The 19,982-nt window shown below is 46.8% G+C and overlaps 1 long non-coding RNA gene across 11 annotated transcripts in view; it reads right to left on the reverse strand.

The window, feature by feature from the left end:
• Positions 1-19,982, reverse strand: part of LOC108591664 (uncharacterized) — a 54,853-nt gene that overhangs the window by 12,280 nt on the left and 22,591 nt on the right. For 8 of the 11 annotated variants that reach the window (XR_013535144.1, XR_008481259.2, XR_013535145.1 and 5 more), the window contains exon 4: positions 13,710-13,793. The exons of the other annotated variants lie outside the window; for them this stretch is intronic. This is a non-coding gene — a long non-coding RNA (uncharacterized LOC108591664). The remainder of the gene's footprint in view (positions 1-13,709; positions 13,794-19,982) is intronic. 11 annotated transcript variants of the gene reach the window in all.

Consider the following 19,982-nt stretch of genomic DNA (forward strand, 5'->3'; position numbering starts at 1 on the left):
AAAGTCAAACAGTGTGTGGCTCTGAAGAGTTGAGAGGCTGTGACAGAGACCTTGTTCCAATGGTGGCCGTGGCAGTGCTGTCCTGAGGCTCTTCTCCTAATGTGACTGATGCTCCTCCACCTTGGGTGGGCCTACACCCCCACCCCTGAAAATTCGGGCCCCGGATGCCCCCCCAGAATGGACACAACCCTGTGTGACTTCTCAAATGAGCAAGACAATAAAAGGAGTCAGCAGCCACCAGTGCCGTCCTCCCTCTGGCCGTCCTCCTCCTCCTCTCCCAATCCCTCCTGTCTCCCTCCTTCTCCCACCCTTCTCCCCTCCCCCTACTCCCTCCTCTTTGTCTCCTTCTCTCTCACTTTCCTCCTCCCCTGCCTGCCTCTCTCTCTTCATCTCTCTCTCTCCCCCTGTCTCCCTCTGCCTGCTCCTCCATCTCCCTTTCTCTCTCCCCCATGCTTGCCCATGGAACCAGCCACCACGTTGTGAGGAAGCGCAGTCCACATGAAGAGGCTCATGTGGTGTCCCAGCTGAGAGCCAGCACCCTGCAGGCTTGTGGCTAGATGAGTCTTCAGAGATTCCAGTCTATGGCCTTCACATCTTCCAGCTGAGGCCCATGGTGGAGCAAAAGCAACCCATCCCACGGTGCCATGTCTGAACTGACCCAGAGAAACAGTGGGATCATTTACTATCGTAAAATGATCACTGTAGCTAGAAGCCCCCACACTTAGAGGTCATGTGTTATGCAGTAAAGAACAACCAATCCAGGTGGATATGGAGATGATATGCCAGTGGGTCAAAGCTCCACACCCTCCTTCTCCTGCCCCTCACCTCTTCCTCTGCCCAGGCCGCCCCCAGCTTCTCCTGCTCCACCTGTCTCTCCTGCCCACTGTCTCATGGAAGGCCCCACTCAAGCTGGTGAGGTTGCCCTTGTTTCTGGTGCCAGCTCTTGTGGACCCGTTTGCAGCCATCACTGCCAGCTGTCCCTGCTTCAGCTGCCTCTGCAAGGCCACAGATCCAGCAGCCAGGAGCCAGGTAACGCTTGGCCATCTATGAGAGACATGGCTTCCCAATTAGAGGTGACATTTCAGACGAGATGACCTGGGAGCTGTAGCCTCTGCACACAGATGCACTGTGGATAATCACAGTGAGAACAAAGTGACTTTTAGAAAGAATTCATTCATTGAGACCATCTTTCCCCCAGAAATACATGTGCACGTGACATTTGACAGCATCTAAAAATCTAATTTCACATGCCCCGTCTGCAGCCACTACCTCCTTTCTCCTTCCACTCGTCTGCTCAGACACCTTCTGCTGTCCATCCAAAGCTTCACCCAGACACCAGCCCACTCCACTCCCACTTCCTCACCCCCAGCAGCCCCTCCTATACTAACCTGGGTTCTAAGACCCTGCAGGGCCCATGATATGGGTGCCTCCCACCGGCCCTGGGCCAGACTACGTGCTCTCTCCAGGCCTAGAACTATGCGCTCCTCATCCTCCCCCTACACTTGCTCCTCCCCCTGCTCATGACCTTTGCTCTTACTTCCCCCCTAAAAAAGTAGAAACAGGGACCGACTCTACCGTCAGGCCTGGCGGCCCTGCTGCCACCAGTCGCTGGTGAGCTGAGGGCTCCACTGGCCTCACTCTCACCTGCACACATCCTCTCCAGGGCTGTGCCCCTTCCCTGGCCCTGGCCATCCCATCAGAGCCTGGCCTGCTCTGCACTTCTCTCCCGCCCTGAGTGCTCTTTTCTTACCCCTGGAAGTTCTCACTATGGACACGTTCACCCATTCTTGTAAACTCAAATAACCCTATTAGCCTGGTGACTCCCAGTTATAAATCCAGACCCATTTCTCCCCTCAGCTCCAGTTCAGATTTCCCAGGAGCCACCCCATGCAGATGCCTCATGAACTTCACACACAGAAGGGCTCACATGCACTCTGGCTTCCTTCACACACGGCAGGTCAAGGCAGGAAAGGCGGAAATCATGGTTCCACCCTTTCCTCACCCTCAACAGCAATGCCAGTTTATGCAACCCCCAAAATGCATCTCGTCCCCGGCCCCTTTGCTCCTGTCACCTTCCCTGACCACCATGATCTCTCTTCAGGTGCTTCAGATAGCCCCCATCCATTGACCCACACCACCCCTCCTGCCCCTGTCTCCTCCCACCCCAGCCCTCCAACCCATTTCCCACAGAGCGGGGTGTGGCGGGGAGGTGCCCTTTAATGTGCATGCTTGACGTCACACTGCACCTGCAACTTTCCTGTCTGTTCCCATTAGGTACAAACAGCATTTCTCCCTGTCTCCTGACACACCAGGCCAGGCATGACCTGTCTCCAGAGGCTCCTCCAGCCTCATCCTATCTGTGTTGGGATTACCTTCCTGCCATGGGGTCCTCCTTCTGCTCCTCGAACACGCCCAAATCTAGCCCATCTCAGGGCCATTTCACTAGCTGTTCTCTGCCTACGATGATCTTTCCCTGCTGATCTTCAAGGACTCAGCTAAAAGCCCACTCTCGGGAGGCCTTCTCTCGGCAGTCCTGTCTGCAGGCAGTCTTCCCTTTCTTACCTGCTGCTCACTCCTTTGGGTCACGCAGGTTCTAGGTTCTGTTTGCTTCATAACACACAATGTGTCCCAAATTTCTTTATCCTCTCTCTCTCTCAAGATGATGACCATGAAGCATGGACCTAGCATGGAATCCTTCTGAGCCCGGTGCGACTGCACATACCACGTGCTGGGAAGTCAGCCCTGGGGCCAGGCACCTGGGTGGCCGTGCACGGGTGGTGAGGAGGATCTCAGGAGCACGTCAGAGGCCAAAAGGTCCTGTGACACATGTGCAAGAAGCCAAGATGCTCGATGTTTGTGCAACTTTCCATGGTTTCCTTCCACTCCACCCCTCTAAAGTGCTCAGCAAATGAGTTTAACAACTGAATGAGCCAGGAAGAAAGAAACCTATGAGTCAGCAGGAATCAGGACTGGTGCTTGGGTTTTCTGGCTCCTTCTTCATTCTTTCCATGCTTTGCAACTGCCAACCCTGTGCTGTTTGCCTTAAGGGAAAGTTAGCATTTTTATTTTATAACTAGGTCAGAGTAACCCAGAAACTTTTTCTACCCTTGCTAGGGAGCTCGTGCCCCACCCTCTTGACTGACCTTCTCAAAATATTTTGCGAATCTCCTCTCCCGTTTCCAGACTTGTCTGTGTCAACTCACGATTGGCAAATTACCCAGGAAATATAGGACCCAAACTGAGACACTCAGATTTGAGGTCTCTGCTTGAAAAAGAAAACTCAAGGACCTTCGAAAGCGTCATAAAGCAAAGTATCACTAATGAAAGTATCACTGATACTTGCTCCTCCATGCCAGCTGTCCTCCCACCTCCGTGGCGGAAGATATTTTTGGAAGGGCTTTGATGATTTCCCTACAATACTTTTGCCTGTGTCACTACAGGACTCTGTCCTAAGCCCAAGCAGAAGCCCTTGTGAGAAGCTGCAGGACCGAAACTACACTGGTGTAGAGGAAGCCACTCACTGACAGGCTTGCTTTGCAAACTACTTGTATTGGTTTTATTTATGTGTTTATTTATTTTTTAGACGGAGTCTCACTCTGTCACCTGGCTGAAGTGCGATGGTGAGATCTCCAGTCACTGCAACCTCCGCCTTCTGGGTTCAAGTGATTCTCCAGCCTCAGCCTCCCAAGTAGCTGGGATTACAGGTGCCCACCACCACACCCAGCTAATTTTTGTGTTTTTAGTAGAGATGGGGTGTCACCATGTTGGCCAGGCTGGTCTTGAACTCCTGACCTTAGGTGATTTACCCTCCTCAGCCTCCTGAAGTGCTGGGATTAGAGGTGTGAGCCACTGACTCAGTCCTTTTTTAGTTTTTCATTTTTGTCTGCCCTATTCCTCTAAATAAACAATAATTAAGCTAACAGCAGTAAGAGGATAAAATCAACATAATCTCCTCTGTGTTCTTGTTGCATCCCGACCTTACAGGCACGTCCACCCTGAATTATGCTTCTTCATCCACCCCTCACCCTTGCCAGCTGAACACATTATATTCCAAGATGAGATGCAGTGTTGTAAATGGTCCTAGAGTGACGAGTGGCTGAGCTCTGCAAGAGAAGCCCACACAGGCCGGGCGCGGTGCTCAAGCCTGTAATTCTAGCACTTTGGGAGGCCGAGGCAGGTGGATCACAAGGTCAAGAGATCGAGACCATCCTGGTCAACATGGTGAAACCCCATCTCTACTAAAAATGCAAAAATTGGCTGGGCATGGTGGCGTGTGCCTGTAATCCCAGCTACTCAGGAGGCTGAGGCAGGAGAATTGCCTGAACCCAGGAGGCGGAGGTTGCGGTGAGCCGAGATCGCGCCATTGCACTCCAGCCTGGGTAACAAGAGCGAAACTCTGTCTCAAAAAAAAAAAAAAAAAGAGAGAAGCCCACACAGAGAGCTGTGCAGAGGCTGGGGGCCAGTGCTGGAGGAATTCTGCTTTTCATTAAGTTTAGGCAAAGTTAACCACATGGACGTGCTCTTTTCTGCTAATTTCAGACGTTCTGTATTAAAGTGTGAACATCTTAGATGCATTACATATCTAGAAACTGCTGGAAGAAGGAAGAAGGGAGGAAATAGTCTGCAGTGGAAATCCAGTAGTGGATTCCTCAAAGGGCATGTGGCAATGCAATTATGGCAAAGCATGACTGCTGGAGTCTGAGCTCTTTAAAGCAGTCCCACTAATCTTGCTGTGCCAATATGAATCCTCATCTGCCTTCTTTCCCTGCCCCAGCCCTGCCAGGAGTATTTTTGTAAATCTTGATTTTTCAGGGGAGAAAGACCCTGTTAATTAGAATAGAAGCAGCAACAATTTTCAAACAATTCATCTTTTGATTATTATCTATCAAAAGAAGGGAAGTTGATATCTGGGATTAACTGAGAACAATTCAGGTTTGGGTTTTCCCCATAAAACGGAAGAATAGAGCTTCAGTTAAATAAACTATCATGGAATGGGAAAGGCCATGGTGGTTGCTATGTTCTGGCCCCGTAGACACCCTCTCATCCCCTGACAGACCATGATGGTGGCTGCCAAAGTCTCCCTGCTAAGCCCCTGTCTGGGAAATTCCCTTGGCCCAAAGACAGCCACATGAGTTCCATGTCTTCTTCCTTCCTACATGAATTTCTTCTAATCATTCGTAAAAGAGTTTCCATGGGACAGTAAAACTACAAAAGTCCAGTGACAAGGCCCAGTGAGGGGGTGTAGAGGGGGGCAGGGGTGGAGACAGAAAGAAATAAGAATGCAATAAACCGGTATGCCACACACACGGGATATTCAATAAATGTTTGTCGGATTATTGATCTATTTATAAACACTTGTAAATAACTAAGGACTGATGATCCTGAAACAAAATCCAGTCTGTGTCCTCACACTTTCCGAATGTGAAGAATCTCGCGGAATTCTGTATCCATACCGGCAGCATGTAACACGGTTTCAGTACTGTTATTTCATGTGCTCTGTTTAAACTAGACTCTCAATCTTCACAGGACTGACATCCAGGGCTGGGTAATTCTTTGCCATGGGGCACTGTCCTGTGCATCAAAGTATTTTCTAAGCAATGCCCCTGCCCTCTACCCACTCAATGCCGCTAGCACCCCCAGTCTCCAGACACTGTCAATGTCCCCCCTTGAGAACCACTGATTTAGAGCAGTGACCCAGAAGAACTAAATACTTATTCAAGGAAAGAACCCTGAATTATTTAATTATTTTGACTCTGCTCTGCAAGACCCTTTTTTCTTTTTTTTCTTTCTTTTTTTTTTTTGGACAAGGTCTCACTCTGTCACCCAGGCTAGAAAGCAGTGGCACGATCTTGGTTCACCACAACCTCCGCCTCCCAGGCTCAAGCAATTTTTCTGCCTAAGCCTCCTGAGTAGCTGGGATTACAGGCACATGCCAATGGCTAATTCTTATATTTTTAGTAGAGACGGGGTTTCTCAACGTTGGCCAGCCTGGTCTTGAACTCCTGACCTCAAACGATCCGCCGGCCTCGACTCCCAAAGTGCTGGAATTACAGGCCTAAACCACCACACCCGGCCTACAAGACCCTTTTTCAATAACAAGTGGCCAGCCAGAAACAAGACCCCAGACTCCACAGTGCTCGATTCCAGGCACCCTGGTTCTCCACCGTTGTTGTGACCTCCTCCCCCTAAAAAGCTAGAAGGCCCGCCAACAGCTCATTTGTTCCTGCATTCACTTAGCTGAACACAGGTTGCAACCAAGCACTGCCCTGAGTAATGCGGATAGAGCTGCACACCAGCCGAGGCAAGCCCAGCCTCAAAGAAGCTTCCCTCTAGTGGAGAGGAAGGGGACAGTGCACGAGGAAGTGAACATAACAAGCATTCAGTTGTGTATTCACAAGTGAAATGGGAAGTTCATGTGAAATGGAAGTGTGCCCTGGCCCCCCTCACACGATGTGCAACATGGGTGTGGCTCATCTGTTTGGCTACCTTGCCTGCTCAAACTCCATATAGGAAGGGGAGCATGCAGATGAGCAGGTGCAGGAGCCAGGGCGAGCACCAGCCACACGGTAGCTTCTAGGAGTGAGTGCCTGCAACTCCCAGAGCCCAAGTGGGCGTGTGTTACAGTGTGTTCTTTTAGCTTTGCTATCTGCAGATGGCTTCAGTGTTAACCAGCTCAATGTCCTCTTGGTACCTAGGTCCTTGTCCATCATCCAGGAAAAATTAGGTCACATTTTGAGGATGGTGAATGCAGGGGTTTTATTGACTTGAATGGTGGAGGTAGCTCTCAGCAGGATGAATGGGGAGCTGGAAACGGGATGGAGTAGGAAGATGATCTTCCCCTGGAGCTTGGTGGTCCTACCTTCAATCTCCTCTCCAACCACCCCAGCTGAATCTCTTGGCATTCAGATGATCCTTCTTTTCTCTCTGCCATGCCATTCTGCTGTTCTTCTGTTCTACTGCTCATTCCCTCTTCTGCTTCTGGAGCCTCGGGTCTGGGGTTTATATGGGTACAGGATAGGGGGACATGGCAAGCCAAAAGGCAACTTTGGGGCTTGAAAACAGAAATGCCAGTTCCCATCTAGGGCCAGGCATTTCCAGGGTTAAGGGTGGGGTCTTTGCTGGGGAACCACCCTCTTCTACACAGTATTTCCCTGTCTCCTGTCCTTATCACATGTAGAGAAACAAGGCACCTGGCTAGAGAGAGATGGGGAAGGTGTGAGCTGTTTTAGGTAGGAGGGTCAGGGAAGGTCTCTCAGATGAGGTGACATTTGAGCAGAGACTAGGATGAAAAGAGAAAGCCTGAGCCCTGGGAAAGGAGCAAACACAGCTTGCTCTGAGAACAGCAAACAGGACACTGGAGCTGAATTGGGGTCAACAAGGGTACAAGGGGGAGAAGATGAGGTGGGGAGATGGAGGGGTGCATGCTATACAGTGACTTGGCTTTGGTTCGATTTTGGCTTATAGTCAGGGTGAGAGAGAAGCCATAGGAGGATTTGAGCAGAGGGGGACCAACAAGTTTCTAAAGAACCACTGTGGTTGCTATGTTGGAAATAAATAGTGAGGGGGTTGGGTAAGGGAAACCACTAGCCGTCTTTACCCTGGAGGGGACCGCACCAGTCCAGGCAAGAGATGATGGAGGCTCTACTGGGGTGGGGATATTGGGGTTGGAAGTGAAAAAAGCAAAATCTTATCTGAGGAATTTGAGTCTTTTTAAATATCAAGTCCACAACAAGCATTATTTTTAAAATGGTTAACATTATTAATTATTGGGAAAATTCAAATTAAAACTGCAATGAGATCCCACCTTCCCTCTGCAAGAGCAGCATTAAAAAGTCAAAAAACAATAGATGTTTGTGTGGATGTGAGTGAAAGGGAATGCTTACACTCTGGGGGTGGGATGCGGATTGGTACGACCTCTATGGAAAACAGTATGGAGATTAAGCTAAAGAAGTAAAAGTAGATCTACCATTTGATCCAGCGATCTCACTCCTGCGCTATCTATCCAAAGCAAAATAAATCATTATATCAAAAAAGTCACCAGCACGTGTATGTCGATTACAGCACAATTCATACTTGCAAAGATACGGAGCCAACCTAGTGCCCACTGACCAACGAGCGGACAAGGAAAAGATGGGATGCAGGAACCATGCAATACACTACTCAGCCATTCAAAGGAACAAAACAATTTGTCTTTGGCAGCGACTTGGATGGAGATGGAGGCCATCATTCGAAGTAAAGTGACTCAGGAATGGAAAAACCAAATACTGCATGTTCTCACGTATAAGCAAGAGCTACGTTGCAGGTCCGCAGAGGCACACAGAGTGGCGTAATGAACACTGGAGACTCAGAAGTGGGACCATGAGAGGGGGATGAGGGATAAAGAGCTGCATGTTGGGTACAATGTACACTATTCAGGGAACAGGTGCACTGAAACCTCTGACTTCACCACTGTACAATTCACACATGTAACCAAAAATCACTTGTACCCAAGAGCTACTGAAATTTTAAAAATATTTTTTTAAAATAGTAAGTTGAGGGGAAGGGTGTACATGGATCTCACTGTACTTTCTGCTCAGTTTTGCTGTGAACCTAAAACTGCTCTATATAAAAGAATTTTAAAAATAAAAATAATAAAAAATAGAAATAAATGAACATCAGGCCCAGAGAGATATTAAATGACATATTAAATCACATGCGACTTCTGCCTCAACCTATGAATTCATCTCCTGAAACTGCTTGCTATTGCCACAGTAGCTGTAATGTCTTACGTAGCCAATTAACATAACGCTTGAGTAGACACATAACCCACGCCCTACAGCTTAAAGACGTGGAGCCCGTCAATCACCAACCATTGTTACTGCTGTTAAACCAACGAGAATTCCTGACAAACAGCTTCGTACTGGCCCACTCTTTGCCCCCTTGCTGCCTTTGAACATCCCTCATAGCTGCTGCTAACTGGAGTATATGTATTCAGGGCAAATTGAATCCATGCTCCCGGGTTGCAATCCTCAAGCGTGGCCTGCACCCAATCTCTACTTACATTAATTGTGCCCCGGCTTCTTCTTTTTAGATTGACAGTGGATATTTAGAAGTGGTCAAGTTCTGGAAATATTCCAGAGGCAGAGCTGACCTGCTTTGCTGACGGCTTAGGTTTGGATGGGAGTGACAGAGGAGAGCCAGGAACCCAAACTGTATTCGGTTTCTACGGCTGCACAACAAAGTACCACAAACCGGTGGCTTGAACCAACACAGATTTAGTAAACAGCCTCTAGAAGTCTGGTGCAGGTCTCACTGGGCTGAATTCTTTGGGCTCTAGAGGAGAATCCTTGGCTTGCCTCTTCCAGCTCTAGAGGCTGCCTGCATTCCTTGGCCCGTGGCCACCTGACTCCAGTCTCTACTTCTGCAGCCACCTGCCCTTCTCTGACTCTGACCTTCCTGCCTTCCTCCTCTCAGAACATCAGGCTCACCTGATGGGCAAGCCAGGACCGTCTTCCATCGCAAGATCCTCAACTGAAGCACACATGAGAGGTTCCGTTTGCCACGTAAGGTCACATAGTCGCGGGTCCCTTGGATCAGGGCATGGTCCTCGTTACGGGGTTATTCTGCCGCGGCAGAAGTTTTAGCGGAATAACCAGGAGAGTGGACTTGTCATTTAGAAAGATGGAGAAGGTTTGTGGGGAGGGGTCAAGCGTCAAGCCCTGGTTGTGGCAGTGTTGACTGGGACATCTTACTAGACACCCAATGAAGAGCAGTGGAGCTGGTGGTGGGAGGTTAAACCTGAAATTCAGGGATCTGAGCAGGAAATGTAAGCTGCAGGGACAGCGACGATTGGACAGGATGTGTGAACCCAGGATGGGTGAACCCAGGACGGGCTCTGTTTATAGTGTGCACGGAAAGAAAGAGGAACTAAACTCTGAAAGCCAGTGCTTAAAAGAGTGGGCCATGAGGAAAAGCCAGCACAGGAGACTGAGGAGCTTCTGATGGGGAGAGAGAGACCCAGAGAGTGTTTCTTGCTCCTTTTATGAGTTACACTGAGGACAGTAAGAAGCAGGACTTCCTCTCTGCATTTGCCCAACACCCCTGACACCGCACCCCCTGCTCAGGAAGAAATGCAGTAGGTTGAGGCAGTGGAAACAGGACAGAGGGCAGCTGGGAGGTTGAATCCATCTTAGGAGCCAGCAGGAATAGCAAGGTCCTTTCAGACTGACAGTTCCTGCCTTTTAGGTGGGGGCAGCACCTTCCCTGGCACCAAGTCCCATCCTTCCCTGCAAAATAGCTCTTTCTGTTGGCTGTTACCTTTCCTGCAACAGTGGATCTCAGTCTTAGCTGTGCAGCTTTGAAAAATGCTAATGCTTGTGAACCACTGAATGAATTTTGGATTTAATTAATCTAGGGTGAGGCCCAGACAGAACAAGCTTGAATGGCTCTCCTGCTGATTCCAGCATGCAGCCTGCTCTCCAGCTATAGCAACCCTCCATTCACGGCAGTCCCTGAGGAGGCTGTTTTGCCAGCTGATACCCCAGATAAAGTCCTTTGTGTTTTAACTGTTCTTATGAAGCCCTGGTGAGGATGTGGAAGAACAAGAGCTCTCATGCTGTGTTGGTGGGATATAAGATGGCACAAGTGCTTTGGAAAACTGGCTGTACACTTTGCCACAAGACAGCTCTTCTACTCCTAGATACTTACTCAGGGGAAATAAAGGTCGGACGCGGTGGCTCACACCTGTAATCCCAGCACTTTCTGAGGCCAAGGCAGGTGGATCATTTGAGGTCAGGAGTTCGAGACCAGCTTGGCCAATATGGCCAAATCCCATCTCTATTAAAAATATGAAAATTAGTTGGGCATGATGATGGGCACCTGTAATCCCAGCTACTGGGGAGGCTGAGACAGCAGAATGACTTGAATACCGGAGGGCAAGGTTGCAGTGAGCCAAGATCATTCCACTACATTCCAGCCTGGCGACAGACTGAGACTCTGTCTCAAAGAAAAGAAAAGGGAAATAAAAAGATAACACCACAAAAGGCTTCTAGGCAAAGATCCCCTAGAAGCTCTATTTGTCATAACCCAAAACTGGAAACAGCCCAGAGGTAAGTAGATAAAGAGATTGTGGAACAGCCAAACATGGAGTGCTACTCAGTGACGAAAGGGACAGACCATCGATGCATCATACATGGATGAGTCTCGAAGATATTATATTGAACAAAAGAAACCAAGTGCAAAGGACCACATACAAGTGCAATTCCATTGGTGGGAAGCTCTAGAAGAGGCATACCCAATCCACAGTGACAGATGCAGGCTATCTACCAAGGAAGAAAATGGTCCCTCAAAATCCATTTCCTCCTTCTTCCCCAATATTCCTCTGAGCACATGGACACTCAGCATAAAAGCCACATTCCTCAGCATCCTTTGCAGCTGTGGAGAACCATGTGTCTAATTTCCAGCCAGCAGGAAGAAGTGTACAACTTCTTGGTCTTGTCCTTAAAAAGAAGAGTCAACGATTTTGCTGTCTGAGTGACAGTAGGATGTTTCCAGCCACCAAGGTTGCTGATGGCGAAAAAGGAGTTGTCTCCCCTTTCCTTCCCTCCTTGGTCAGAATATACAATCTTGATTGAGTCAGGAAGATACAGAATAGGACAAAAAAGTACCAGGCACTGGACCATACGTTTGCCTGGACTTCCTATACCTGCACTATTACGTGGGGAGAATGCAAGTTATTTCTCACGAAACCTGTCTTATTTGGGGTCACTATCACAGCAGACAAATCTAGGTCATAACCAATTCAGGTTCAGGGGATGAAGCGGGTGGAAGCACAGGTTCTCAGGAGGTTTTCAAATGCAATTCCTTCTGTCAGAGGATGTGAAGAATTGGCAAACAAGCTGTGGGGAAGGAACAGAGCCTCCCTGTCTCCAACCTCCCTGTCCACCAGGGCAGCCACTGGAAACCCAGGGCATGTAAGAGAAACACAGTGTCCTCCCTCCCAAGCCAGGCCTCTCTTGCATCCTGATGACGGCAGGAGCCATGCTGCTCTCAGGACCAAGGAATCTGTTCCACAGCTGCCGGGAGGTCCTCTCAGTATCAGCCAAAACTCTCAGCTGTCAGCTCTGCCCAGGAGCCACCTCAGCCCAGCTGAGTCCACATGGAGCCTTGTCCCCCCTGGGAGCAGCTGCACCCGACACTGATCCGCCTGCAGGGTGGAGGTCTTTCCCTGAGCTGCTTTGCTCTGAAAAGCCATTGTAGCCTGATGGGTCCCCAGGGGCTGGCTGAGGCCTCTGTGGAGACACCTGCAGCCTTGCTTCTCCCACTTGAACCTGCTGCTCTCCAGTCCCAACACAGCTGCTCCCCCTGTGGAACCAGCCAGTGACAGGCAGACAGGTCTGTGGAGAACACAAGAAGCGCTTGTAAACATTCCCAGACCACTGCTGCTGAGGTCAACAGGGACTTCCACCAGTTTTTAAAAATTAGATGAGGCCAGGTGCAGTGGCTCACACCTATAATCCCAGCACTTTGGTAAGCCAAGGCGGGCAGATTGCCTAAGGTCAGGAGTTCGAGACCAGCCAGGCCAACATGACAAAACCCTGTCTCTACTAAAAATACAAAAATTAGCTGGTTGTGGTGGTGGGCACCTGTAATCCCAGCTACTTGGGAGGCAGAAGGAGGAGAATCACTTGAACCTGGGAGGTGGAGGTCACAGTGAGCTGAGAACACACCACTGCACTCCAGCCTGAGTGACAGAGCGAGACTCCATCTCAAAAATAAAATAAAATAAAATATTAAATATAATAAATAATAAATTTTAAAATTAGATGAAATGAGGAAGAGCCAGTGTCCTGGGTTGGATGTCATCCATATCCCAGGTGAGGCACAAGTGGCACGTCACAAACTTACCCATCATCTTTGCCTAAGTCACAGGAGGGCTGGAAAGAGAGTTGGGTAGAGCCCCAGGCACGCAAAGGAGGTTGCAGGCTGAGAAAGCTTGAGGGGAGACCCTTAACCAGGGCCACGGGGCAGGATCTGGGGGAGGGGCCACCTCTGGTGGGGATGACTTAGATGGCTACAACCTGCTGAACGACAGAAACCCCCTTGTCTTCCCAGATGGCCTCAAGAAGGTATCATTTCTCAATAGTGCTGTTGCAAGGAATTTTTTTCTGGGAATTAAGCAGTACAGGGCAAGGAAAGAGGCAGCCTCAGGAGGCTGTGGGATCCCAGCAGAAGCCTAGGGATTCCAGCATCACACACATCTGGAAGGGCGAGGACCTCAAAGCTCTATACCGCTCTGGTGTGGCCACCATCCGAAGGTCTCACCAGCAGCTGGCTGGTGAACAGGGCTCACGGGAGGCTCAGTGTCTGCATAACACAGATTGCGGCAGGAACAGAGGGACACTGCACTGGCAGCAGCTGCTGGGCCTCAGTGGGCCCCTGGATATTAGGTTTCTCCCTTTTGACAAAAGAGCAAAGTGGCTGCCTCAAGCTGCAGGTCAAAGTGTTCTATGTAATTGCCTACTTCTTACATTTAAGAACTCACAGGAAAAACAAATTCCGCTCTAATTGACAGTCGGACCTTGAACTGCTTGATGTTCACAGTTCCCAAGCCTGAGCCACTGCTGGGCAGCAGGGGTGGTGGTCAGGACAGGCTGGACCTGAGCAAAGGAGAGCCATGCCCTTCCAGGACCTGCCGAACATCTCTGCACCTGTCCATCACCATATCCTACCTCGACGATGCTTCAGCGTGATGACAGCCACCTTACTGCAGCTTCCTGGATCCTCAGGCAAGTTTTTCTCTGGCCATCGGTAACCTGGAGCCGTGCAAGAAAGGGGTTCAGGTCACAGAGTTTGACCAGGTCAACAGGCATCACCCAGCCAGAGCCCTGAGGTGTAGCTGGCTGGTTCTTTATGCATGTGCAGCCCCTCCCTGGAGCCCTGCCCCACAAAGAGCATGACCTGCTCCTCACGGTGCCCAACCTCACCTCTCAGCCTCGTTTTCCTCATCTGTACAGAGGAGACAGTCATAAAACCCACCTGACAGGACCACTGTGAAGATCTTCCAAACTACAAAGCCACACCCATATGGAAGCAGTCACTGCTGTTTAAGATGAGAAAAGGAGCAGCTAACTCAGAATCCTGAAGAACGACGTTCAGTTTGAGCACAAGTTTGCTTTTCCCTCCCGCCAAAAAAACTCCACAATTTAGAAGCTGCTGCCAATCATGAATCCTGACAGTGCATAATGATAATTTTGCTTGTCTTACACAAGTTATTTAGAATAAAATATCTGATCTAATTTCCAAATTACAGGACTTGTTCCTAAGCAACAGCCCAGGCTTTAAGAAATACACACAAGAACAGAGAGGATCCAGGGCTGTGTTTTAGCAGCAGCTGTGCTGAGTGAGGGTAAGCCATGACCAAAGGTGTCTGCCTTTCCCTCATCATTGCCCTCTGCACTGGGGACCTTAGAAAAAAAAGTGGAAGCAGTAGACCCCTGTCACATTGGCCTGGTGACCATTGGCTTCTACCTGAGCCCCTGGCTGCCCTGTTGCTCTCAGCCATTGGTCCTGCTTCAAACCCCCAAGGTTCATGCACCACATTCTTATTCAGGGCTGGGAGTGCATCTCTGCAGGTCCCTGTACCTACAAAGTGCAGGTGGCTGACTTCTGGCTTGGTGGGGCCCCTGCTCTACACACCTGTGGGCTGAACTGCCCTCCTGAGACCTCTGGGTTTTCATGGGCCATGGTACCACCAAGGCATTTCACGAGCCTTTAGAACCCCACCTCTTCCTCGTGCCTGTAGTTGCCCAGCAGGCTCCCATTTGGTCCTTGCCCAACCCTTCTTTGTGGGCCCAGACCTATCTCTTCAGTCTCCTTCCTTCATGGTACAGCTCAACACATGAAGCCAACCAGAACCCCCACTGGGGCTTGCTGTTGCTGTGGTTAACAGTGGGTTCTGTCAGTTTTTAAAAGTTAGATAAAATGAGGAAGGCTCAGTGTCCCTGGTTTAAATGGATACCATCTCTTTTGTTGCCCTGCTACCTATACAGATGTCTTTATTTGCCATCTGCTAAAAAGATGAGGTCCTTGAGAGCCGAAACCACAACCCTAGCTGAAGAATTGTATCTGATAAAGTGCGGTGCTCTTGTTGGCTCCACAGTGCATATTGCATTCATTCTTCATTGCCACCACCCAATGTTTGAGAAGGGGAGAATTTCTCCATCAAACGCAATTTGTGGAACTCGGTCAGCTTTTTCATGGCTGTACCCTATTCTCAACAGTCCAGCACACACAAGTCAAGGTTATAATAAAACTTCACCAAGTGTGATGGCTGTTTTGTATGTCAACTGGACTGGGTCATGGGGAGTTTCTGGTGTATTTGTGAGGCTGTTTCCAGGAGAGACCAGCATTTGAATTGGTGGACTGAGAAAAGCAGGTGGCTCTCCTTAGTGTGGATGGGCATCATTCAATCCATTGAGTGCAGAGGAAGGGCAAACTCTTTCTCTTCTGGAACTGGACTATCCATCTACTCCCATCCTCAGACACTCAAGGTCTTAGTTCTTCAGTCTTCAGGCTCATCCAGGTCTTAACATTGTCTCCTGAGTTTTTTTTTTTTTTTTTTTTTTTTAATGAAAGAAAGAAAGAGAAAGAGAAAAGGAGGAGAGAAAACAGGAGTCTTGCTCTATTCCCCAGGCTGGAATGCAATCTAAAAGTAAGTATTAAAAACCTCTTTTATGCCGATAATTGTGCTTAACAGTGGAGACAGGAAGGAGTAAGGAAGGAAAATAACAAACAGCCAACTGATATTTCATTTAAATCTGTGAAATGCTATGCAAATGCTGAAGAGTGATTTACTTCCAATTATGTAGTCACTTTCAAAATAGGGGTAATGTAATAATAAAAAAAGATATGTTCTGTGGACCAGGGATGAAGAATTCTATAAATATTCACTAAGTTTACTTGTTCCAGGTCTGAGTTCTAATCATAAATGTCTCTGTTAATTTTCTATCTCGTTGATCTGTCGAATAATAACAATGTGGTGTCAGAGTCTCCCGCTATTATTGTGCAGGAGTCCAAGTCTCTTTATAAGTCATTAAGAACTTGTCTTATGTATCTGGGTGTTCCTACATTGGGTACATATATATTTATGGTCATTGATTCCTGTTGTTGCATTGATCCTTTTACCATTATGTAATGTCCTTCTTTGTTTCTTTTAGTCATTGTATTAAAGTCTATTTTGTCAGAGACAAAAGTTACAACCCCTGTTTTTTTCTCTCTCTCCATTTGATTGGTGAGTCTTCCTCCAACCTTTCGTTTTGAGTCTTTGTGTGTCCTTGCTTATGAGATGGATTTGGATACAGAGTGCCGATGTGTTTTGACTTTTTATTCAGTTTGCATGTCTGTGTCTTTGATTGGAGCATTTAATCCATTTAAATTTAGGATTAATATTGATATTTGTGAGTTTATATTTTCATTTAATGCTAGCTGGCTCTTTTGCCCATTAGTTGATATAGATTCTTCATTATGGAGATACTGTTTACCTTTTGGTAAGTTTTTGGGATGACTGATACTGGTTGTTCCATTCCGTGTATAGCACTTCTTTCAGAAGCTCTTGTAAAGCAGGCCTGGTGGTGATGAAATCTGAGTGCTTGCTTGTTCACAAAAAAATTTATTTTTCCTTCATTTATGGAGCTTAGTTTGGCTGGATATGAGATTCTGGGTTGAAAATTCTTTTCTTTGAGGGTATTGAATATTGACCCCCCACTCTCTTCTAGTTTGTAAGGTTTCAGCTGAGAGATCTGCTGTGAGTCTGATAGGCTTCCCTTTATGGGTAACCTGACCTTTCTCTCTAGCTGCCCTTAGAATTTTCTCCTTTATTTCAACCCTGATGAATCTAACGATTATGTGTCTTGGGGTTGCTCTACTTGAGGAATATCTTTGTGGTGTTCTCTGTATTACCTGGAGTTGAGTACTATCCTGCCTTACTAGGTTAGGAAAGTTTTCCTGAATAATATCCTGAAGAATATTTTCCAGCTTGGATTCATTCTCTTCATCACATTCAGGTACACCTATCAAATGTAAATTAGGTCTTTTCACATAGTCCCATATTTCTTGGAGACTTTGCTCATTCCTTTTTACTTTTTCTTCTCTAATCTTGTCTTCTCATTTCATTTCATTAAGTTGGTCTTTGACCTCTGATATCCTTTCTTCTGCTTGATCAATTCGAGTGTTAAAACCTGTGAATTCACTGCAAGTTCTCATATTGTGTTCTTCAGTTCCATTAATTCACTTATATTCCTCTCTAGATTGTCTATTCTCATTAAGATTTTGTCAAACCTTTTTTCAAGGTTCTTAGTTTCTTTACATTGGGCTAGAACATGTTCTTTTAACTCACAGAAGTTTCTTATTATCCACCTTCTGAAGCCTAATTCCGTTAATTGGAACACACTCGTTCTCCATCAGGCCTTGTTTCCTTGTTGATGAGGTACTGTGATCCTCTGTAGAGGGAGAGGCATTCTGATTTTGAGTATTCTCAGCCTTTTTATGCTGGTTTCTTCCCGTCATTGTAAATTTATCCACCTGTCGTCTTTGTAATTACTGACTTTCAAATTAAGTCTCTGAGTGGATGTGCAACTTGTTATTCCCAGAGCCAAAATCTGAGCAACCCACTGTGCTGGCATTTTTCAAGAAAGAAAGAAAGAAAGAAGAAAGAGAGAAAGAGAGAAAGAGAGAAAGAGAGAGAGAGAGAGAGAGAGAGAGAGAGAGAGAGAGAGAGAGAGAGAGAGAGAGAAGGAAAGAAGGAAGGAAAGAAAGAAAGACGGAGAAAGAAAGAAAGAAAGAAAGAAAGAAAGAAAGAAAGAAAGAAAGAAAGAAAGAAAGAGGAAAGGAAAGGAAAGAAAGGAAGGGGAAAAAGAAGAGGGAGAGAGAACAGGAGTGTTGGTTTACTGCCCAGGCTAGAATACAGTCTAAAAATGGGTATTGAAAACCTCTTTTGTGCCAATGATTGTGCTTAATGATGGCCAACCAATATTTCATTTAAACCTGTGAGTAGGTGTGATGTGATACTGATAAGAGTGTATATTTTGTGTATTTAAAGTGGCGAGCTCTATAAATGTTTATTAAGTTTACTTGTTCCGGATCTGAATTCAAGTCCTGGATATGCTTATTAATTTTCTGTCTCGTTGATCTATCTACTATTGATGTTGAAGTCTCCCACTATTATTGTGTGGGAGTCCAAGTCTCTTTATAAGTCTTATGTATCCTTTATTGGTTGTGTATATATTTAGGACCATTAGCTCTTCTTGTTGTATTGATCCTTTTACCATTATGTCCTCTTTTGATCTTTGTTGCTTTAAAATCTATTTATCAGAGGCGAGAATTGCAACTCCTGCTTTTTATTTATTTATTTTTGCTCTCCATTTGGTTGGTAACTCTTTCTCCATCCCTTTGTTTTGAGTCTTTATGTATCCTTGCATGTAAGATGGGTCTGGATGCAACATACCAATGGGTTTTGGCTGTATCTTTTGATTGGGGGATTTTAGTCAATTTAAATTTAGGATTACTGACATTTGATGTTAGCCGGCTGTTTTGCCCATTAGTTGATGTAAAATCTTCATTATGTTGATGCTCTTTACTTTTTGGTATATTTTTAGAAAGGCTAATACTGGTTGTTTCTTTCTATGTGTAATTCTTCTTTCAGAAGCGCTTGTTAAGCAGGCCTGGTGGTAATAAAATCTCTGAGTACTTGCTTGTTCACAAAAGATTTTATTTTTCCTTTGCTTGTGAAACTTAATTTGGCTGGATATGAAATTCTGGGTTGAAAGTTCTTTTCTTTAGGGATGTTGAATACTGGCCCTGACTCTCTTCTGGTTTGTAGGGTTTCTGCTGAGAGATCTGCTGTAAGTCTGATAGGCTTCCCTTTGTGGGTAACCTGACCTTTCTCTCTGGCTGCCCTTAGCATTTTCTCTTTCATTTCAACCTTGGTGAATCTAACGATTATGTGCCTTGGGGTTGCTCTTCTTGAGAAATATCTTTGTGATGTTCTCTGTATTACCAGGGGTTGAATATTGTGCTGCTTTGCTAGATTCGGAAAGTTTTCCTGAATAATATCCTGAAGAGTATTTTCCAGCTTGGATTCATTCTTTTCGTCGTATTCAGGTACACCTATCAAACGTAGGTTAGGTCTCTTCACCTAGTCCCATATTTATTGGAGACTTTGCTCATTCCTTTTTATCCTTTTTGTTCTATTCTTGTCTTCTCATTTTATTTCATTAAATTGGTCTTCAACCTCTGATATTCTTTCTTCTGCTTAATCAATTAGGCTGTTAAAACTTGTGCATACTTTGCGAAGTTCTCGTGTTGTGTTTTTCAGCTCCGTTAACTCATTTATATTCCTCTCTGTATTATCTATTCTTGTTAGCATTTCATCAAACCTTTTTTCAAAGTTCTTAGTTTCTTTGCATTGGTTTAGAACAAGTTCTTTTAACTCCCAGAAGTTTCTTATCATCCACCTTCTGAAACCTACTTCTGATAATGGAACACAGTCCTTCTCCATCAGGCCTTGTTCCGTTGCTGATGAGGAACTGTGATCCCCTGTAGAGGGAGAGGGGTTCTGATTTTGGGCATTTTCAGCCTTTTTAGGCTGGTTTCTTCCCTTCGTTATAAATTTATCCATCTGTCAGCTTTGTAGTTACTGCCTTTCTAATTAGGTTTCTGAGTGGACATCCAATTTATTGATTCCCAGCTCCGGAATCTGAGCAACCCACTGTGCTGGCTAAAACAGCGGTGTTAAGATTGATGGTGCTTTTCTGCCCAGGAATCTCTGGTCTGGCTTTCTTATTGAGTCCGCCCTTCAATCAGCTGAATAGGTGACTCTGTCTTCCCAGAGCTCCAAACATCGGCCAAAAGGGGAACCAGTCCCGCTTACTCTGCACCAAGAACCGCCACACCAAGGTGCCTGCAAAACCACTGCACCAGCCACAAGAGTCGCACTGGTGACCCAT

This window comes from Callithrix jacchus, chromosome 5 (genome assembly GCF_049354715.1).
Source record: "Callithrix jacchus isolate 240 chromosome 5, calJac240_pri, whole genome shotgun sequence".
Classification (NCBI taxonomy): domain Eukaryota; kingdom Metazoa; phylum Chordata; class Mammalia; order Primates; family Cebidae; genus Callithrix; species Callithrix jacchus.